This window comes from Microtus ochrogaster, chromosome 5 (genome assembly GCF_000317375.1).
Source record: "Microtus ochrogaster isolate Prairie Vole_2 chromosome 5, MicOch1.0, whole genome shotgun sequence".
NCBI lineage: Eukaryota > Metazoa > Chordata > Mammalia > Rodentia > Cricetidae > Microtus > Microtus ochrogaster.
The window spans coordinates 61,379,114-61,386,124 of NC_022012.1; the positions used below are offsets into that span (position 1 = coordinate 61,379,114).

General features: G+C 43.6%; 1 protein-coding gene and 1 non-coding gene across 3 annotated transcripts in view; both read right to left on the bottom strand.

Moving 5' to 3' along the window:
- The window catches only part of LOC101993112 (glutathione S-transferase A2), a 92,067-nt gene that overhangs the window by 33,906 nt on the left and 51,150 nt on the right, over positions 1–7,011 (bottom strand). The gene's annotated exons all lie outside the window — the stretch shown is intronic.
- On the bottom strand, positions 3,026–3,098 carry Trnak-cuu. Its single transcript has one exon. It is a non-coding gene; the product is annotated as a tRNA-Lys (tRNA).

The following is a 7,011-nucleotide window of genomic DNA, read 5'->3' on the forward strand; positions in this document are numbered from 1 at the left end:
CACACACACACACACACACACACACACACACACTTGTTTGTTTATTTGTTGAGACAGGGTCTCATCATGTAGCCCTGGCTGTCTTAGAACTCACTATGTAAACCAGGGTGGCCTTGAACTCAGAAATCTTCCTGCTTCTGCCTCCTAAGTGCCAGAATTAAAGGCATGTGCCACTACACAAGATGTATCATGACTCTTTTAAACCAACCAAAACTCAGAGGTGGCACTTAGGAAGGACCAGTTCTGCCTATAATATGGAGAGTTATGCCAGCAATTCTCCTGTCCACGTTCCCATTCCTCAGTCATCTCATCAGCTAACTGTTTCAGCATTGGAGCATCATGGAGTCTGACTCAGAAGTAGCAGTAGGTCACTCAGATCTATTTCTCCTCTCTGCCCACCAGTCACCTGTCAGCCACCTACCTGGCAATGACACCACAAGGTGTCTCACTTGAAACTCCAGGACCACCTGAAATTCCCACTGTGTCCTACACAAACTCCTGAAGACTGACAGAGAGACTCTTGCAAGCCTATGCAAGGTTTACTTTCTAGCCTAGCCTACTCAAGTTGAAACTACTTTTGATAACACATGCACCCACCAATTCAGGGTGGCCCCAAGACCGAGCACCAGCCACCCCTCAACTGGTCCACAACCTAGCAAGTTGGGGTAATAGCAAAGAAGCCTCCAAACAACTACTCAACAAAGGAGAGAGATCCCCAAAGACAACCCATGCTCAAGGATTGGAAGGATTAATATTATGAAAATTATCATCCTACCTATGATGGTTTGAATTAAATGTCCCTCATAGTCTCAGACATTTGGTTCCTAATTGATAGTGCTTTGTGTGAGGTTTAGAAGGTATTGCCTTGCTGGATAAAGTATGTCATCAGAGGCAGGCTTTCTGAGGTAGAAGACTTCAGTCCAGAGATGCAGGGAAGGTTCAACATACACAAATCAAGAAATGTAATGCATCATGTAGATGGATACTCCAAAAATCATATGCTTACATTTCCTATAACCCCTTCTCTTCCCTCCCTTATTTCTCCATTAACGTCTCATCATATAAAATATACATAAATATGCATATACAATTTTAATCCTTAATTCCAAACACTGAAGAAAACATGTGGTATTTGTTTTTCTCAGTCTGACTTATTTTACTTAAAATAATGATCTTCAGTTCCATCCGTTTTCCGCCAAATGTCATGTTTCATTATTTTTTATGGCTAAATAAAACGAGAGTGTGTATATGTACCTTATTTTCTATATCACCTTTTCTGTTGATGGATATTAGACTGTTTCCGTTTGTCGATAGCAGAAATTCTGCCGCTGTAAACGTGTGTGCAACCTTGATCTTGTGCTGACAAAGAATCTATTGGATGCAGATACACTCAGAAGTAGTGTAGCTGGGGCCTATGGCCAGAGCGGCCTGTCACAAGATACCCAAAAGGACCCACTCAGTGACCTACTTCCTCCAGATATGCCCCACAAGTTCCCAGAACTACCTAAAATAACATCACACTAGGGACCAAGCATTCGACACAGGAGCTTCTTGTTTGTTTGGGATAACACAGGGAAGATTTTATGCCCAACTCCGTCAAACAGAATGCAGCTGTAGCAGCAAAAGTGAAGCATAATTAGGGCAGTTTGCTGAGAGGCAACATGTGTGAACTGATTTTTAACTCAGAAACTTCCTGGCTCACACGTCTACCAGGTCAAAATGCTATCTACAAAAGGCATTGTTTTTACAACATAAAAGCTGCTCACATCCCATTTTATGGGATATAAGAAATATAGGATTTCAATATATGAAAAAGATATGGACACAAGGACTGGGAACCCTGTCTGCTTGGGCTCCCAAGGATTTCTTTATCAAGAGATAACAGAATACTGCTTGGAAACTTGAACTTTAGTCAGGCGTTAACTAAAAGATGTCAAGAGAGCTACTATCTTCATTTTACAGGGAAAATACCAGAAGTTCAGAAAGATAACGTCTTACTTAATAACCTGCTAGTAGACAAAGCTGGGTCTCTAGGCTGCTAAGGTCAAAGTCTATGCTTTCTCATATTGTCACTTACCAGCCAGCTTCCCTTGAAAACACTACAAAGGCTACCACCTTTCAAAAGCAAATGAAGGTTTCAAACCAGAGCAAGCAGACATGGGGAGGGCTCCTCCAGTAAAGCAACAGTCTGGAGATTGGAAGTCACAATATCTCACAGCTAGAGAAGTTAGCGGTCCATCTGGAAGGCCAAAATGCAATGTGGATTTGATAAAACAGCTAGTACGAAAACAGTTGCAAATGCTAACAGAGAAAAGAATCACTGTGTGTGTGTGTGTGTGTGTGTGTGTGTGTGTGTGTGTGTGTGTGTGTGTGTGCACTCTACATGCATGTCACATTAAATCCCCTCCCTGTGCAGAGGAATCCTATGCCAGGTGTGGAGGCAGTTCTGCTCACAGACAGCAGTAGAAGCTGGCTAGACTTGAGGTATGACCAGAGCCACAGGCTGCTGTCTTGAAGGATTCTGGAATCAGTGTTCTTACTTTTAGAGTCAAACTCATTTGTGATGGAGGAAGTTCATTGGTTAATTCAATAAAAAAAAAACTGCTTGCCCTGATAGGTTAAAACATAGGTGGGAGGAGTAAACAGAACAGAATGCTGGGAGGAAGAGGAAGTGAGGTCAGAATTGACAGCTCTCCTCTTGGGGGCAGACGCCTCAGAGAGACACAATGCTCCACTCTTGCGGGCAGTGGCGAGAGCTCTGCTCTCTGAGGCACAGGCGATGAAGCTCCGACCCATGATGGACTTAGGCTAGAATCTCCGTGGTAAGCCACCTTGTGGGCTACAGCAGATTATTAGAGATGGGCTAGTCCAGGTGTGAGAGTTATCCTAGAAGAGGCTAGATAGGAATGGGCAAAGTAGTGATTAAAAGAATACAGTTTCCGTGTAATGATTTCGGGTAGAGCTAGCCATGTGAGTGGCTGGGTGCTGGGGATGCAGCCCCGCCGCTCCTATTTCAACAGAATGGCGCCCAACGTGGGGCTCGAACCCACGACCCTGAGATTAAGAGTCTCATGCTCTACCGACTGAGCTAGCCGGGCATTAAAGATAACCCCACGTTGGGCGCCAAAATGTAATGGCGTAAACGAATGCAGACAGATTGTAAAAAAATATATATATACAGCTTTAATAGACTTACAGAACCACCGTTCCCGTGGAGACCAGGAAAGCAGAAGCAGCGGCTGGGAGCACGCTCGCCAAATTTATATGCAAACATTAGCAACGGCGAACACGCCCCCTAAGAGGCGGGACTTCTCCCTACACATTTGAAAACCAAAGATTGGTCTTTTAAAAGGCTAGGAGATAGGATAGAGGTGGAGATAATCACTCCTGCTGCTTCTGAGGAACAAAGGGAGAAGGACAGTGAAAGAATTACAAACCCTAACAGACTCTCAATGGCAAATGTCTTCCGAGGCCCATGTTCACCTGGCAGAGTCAAGCATGTGCCATCTCAAAATATCGTCCATGGTCCACGAACTACTTCGGGCCTGGAGTCATTGGCCTGTGACTTCAGAGAGGGCCCCTTGATCCTTTTCCCTATAGGCAGGGATGTGTGGCAATCCTCTGGGAGAAGGACAGGCACAGCTCTGATCACAGGAGGCTGCTGGTGAGGCTGTGGTGAGAGCAGAGGAACTCAGCAGTAACCCTGAACTTCTGCTAGCCTCCCCCCACTGCCCCGACCCCGCCTCTCCTACAACATGCCCAGAATGAATCTGAACTCTGAGACCTGTGTGTCCTGTCATTCTTTCACAAATGCATTGCCCCTTGTCTTAAACATCTGTGATCACCATGGTTTGGAGCTCGTCTCCTATGGAGGTCTCTGTGTACATGGACGGTAAGAAAAGCGTTGTGCTTTTTTCTCCTCGCCGTGTTTTCTGCTTTCCTCCATTCAGAGAGAGCACAGAAACACTGAGATCCTGGAGAGGGGATTTCTCGCCCCACGACCAAGGTGAGCGGGACCCTGCCTGGGACCACTTGTGTTCACAGTCCTTGTGAGTCACAGGGCTATCGCTGCACAACTCGATTTCTGTCTAAATGACTTCCTTTTCCAGCACCTTCTTTACCAATGTGTATGCAACCGGGTCATTAGTGACAAGGCAGCAAGTGGTTGAGAGGTCACTTTGTGGTCACAGAGTAGTAGGTTTGGAGGACAGCACAGTTCAGAGACATTAACGCACACGATCTAAATGAGTCCATAGAAGAAAGAGCATCACATAATTACTTTATTATATTAGTTAATAACCCATTAAGTAATAATTAATTATTAGTAATTGATTATGACAGGCAATTTTGCTGCATATAGTAATATAGGTTGGCGATTACTGTCTTTCAACACTTGGAATATGTCATTCAGTGCTATTCTTTTTCGTAAGGTTTCTGTTGAAAATCTGTTGTAATTCTCATGTGTTTGCCTTTGTATGTGACTTTAATACTTTATTCATGCAACTTTGGATGTTTTTTTTTTGTTTTTTTTTTTTTTTTGATTTTCGAGACAGGGTTTCTCTGTGGCTTTGGAGCCTGTCCTGGAACTAGATGTGTAGATCAGGCTGGTCTCGAATTTACAGAGATCCGACTGCCTCTGCCTCCCAAGTGCTGGGATTAAAGGCATGCACCACCAGCGCCCGGCTTGGATGTGTTCTTTGTTCCCTATGTTTAGTGATTTAACTATAATGGAACATGGAGTTCTTCCTTGGTTTTGACTATTTAGTGTTCTTTGTGTCTCTTGAGCCCAGATGATCATATCTTTATCTGAGTTTGGGGAATTTTTCTCCTATGATTCTATTGAATATATTGTTTATGCCTTTAGCTTGTTCTTTTTTTATACCAACAGTTTGAAAATTTGGTCTTTACCTGCTGTGAGACATCTCACTGGCCCATCTTTGGTCTTCCAATGGTGCATATTACAAAACCCGAGTGTCCACATACTCTCTTTAGCTGATATTCTATTTTATCCATGTTCTCTTTCATTCCTGGTACTCTGTCTTCTACCTGATCTGTTCTATTTCTGTTTGTTTGTTTTGTTTTGTTTTTTGAGACAAGGTTTCTCTGTGTAGCTCTGGCTGTTCAGGAACTCTCTTTGTAGACCAAACTGGCCTCAAACTCACAGAGATCTGCCTGCCTCTGCCTCCCAAGTGCTAGGATTAATAGAGTATGCTATCACCACCTGGCCTATCTGATCTATTCTATTGGTGAGGCTTTATTGAACTTTTTAAAAAGACTTATTAAACCTTACATATATAAATTTTCAGTTTTATCTTTTAGCATTTCAGTCTCTTTATTGAAGAGACATTATTTCATATCCTGCATCGACTTTCTCAACTTTATTATTGTATTCAGCTATTTATTTGCATTGTCTTTGAGTTTATTTAGGATCTTATTGCATAGCCTCTTGTTTTAGTAAACATTCTTACAGCTACATTTTTTTATATCTTTTAATTAATTTATGTAAACCGCTTTTGGGTGGGCTACTCAGTCTAGGGGTTGTAACTCACCCTGCAGTCAGTTATTCCAGGGTCCCGGAGAGGCACTATCTGGAAGATATGAGCTGAGAGAAAGGAATGAGGCCATGCTAGGTTTGTCAGAGCCTCCGTTTATTAGAGATGGGGTACAGCTTATATAGGGTAAGGAGTTGGGGGGTGGGCACAGGGGCCTGGGCTCTTGCCGCGTGGTTCACGTTGGTCACATGGTCCAGGAGGTTACATTCTGTCAGGTCATGTAGGCCAGGAAGTCACAACTAGGAGATGACACACCTAGTTCTCTAGATAGTTTGGAATGTGGGGCGGGTTCTGCTAACAGATAGCTCTCCATTAACAGCCAATTTGGGTGTGGGGTAGGCTCTGTCAATAGAACGATTCTTAACACAATTAGGGGTGTGGGGTTCTCTGCAGACTCCCCAGGGTGATGGTTCCTGCAATAATCCTAGGAGGAAACTACTCCTTACAAATTTATTATTTGTGCATACAAATGCCACGGCATGTATGTGGTGGTCAAAGAACACCTTGCAGGAGTTTGCTCTCTCCTTGCCGTGAGGGTTGAAGGGATTGAGTTCAGGCCATCTGCTTGGTGACAAGGGCCTTCACCTACATATAGAAACATTATAGGCAATCATTAACAGCATAAAGCAAGGAAAAACTCCTCTGCATCCACTTCAAAAGCAAAAGCAATCAATCAAACAAAACCTGGTACACTCTGAGCATGGCAGCTTAACCGGAAGTCTTATAATCATTCCTTAAATTCTTTGTCCTGGATTTTGTCTAATTTGCTCTTTGGGGGGATTGATATGGAATCAGGATGGGGGGAGTAGTTACACTGCTTTGATTGTTTATATTTCTTATATTACTCTATTGGGATTTACTCATCTAGGTTTATGTTGTCGCTTAAATTTCTGATGGTTTTGTCTTTTTTATTATATGCATTTTTTTCGGATGAGAATTTTCAATGTCTAAGTCTAGACTGTGGCAGAAATGAGGTGTAGAATCTAGACACTCAGTTTATGTGCCCCCGGCAGCTGGTCTGATCCCTGTATTACTCCCAGAGTAAAGCAGCAATTGTCTGAATAACAGCAGCTGCTGTGGAGGCCAAGCTGTACCATGTAGTACCCAGTCAAATGCAATGGTCCCTTTAGCTTTAAGAACTGCTGGAAGATAAACTAACCAGGATAGTGTGGTGCATGGGGTAGGAGTTACTAAGAATAGGAGAGGAAGGGAAGAAGACTGTGTAAAGGCAGGGATTAGTGTCGTCCAGCTAGGGCAAAAGTGGGGAAAGTACCTGGAAGGGAAAGTTGGGGTAGTGTTAGAGTCCACGGATAACAAGGACTGGAGAAGAGAGAAAAGAAAAAACGGTCCGGCATCAGCAGTGTGGGCTGTGACTGGGAAGAGTAGAGTATACCGTTTCTGCAGGGCTGTGGCTGGGAACAGCAGAGTGTACCGTTTCTGCAGGGCTGTGGCTGGGAAC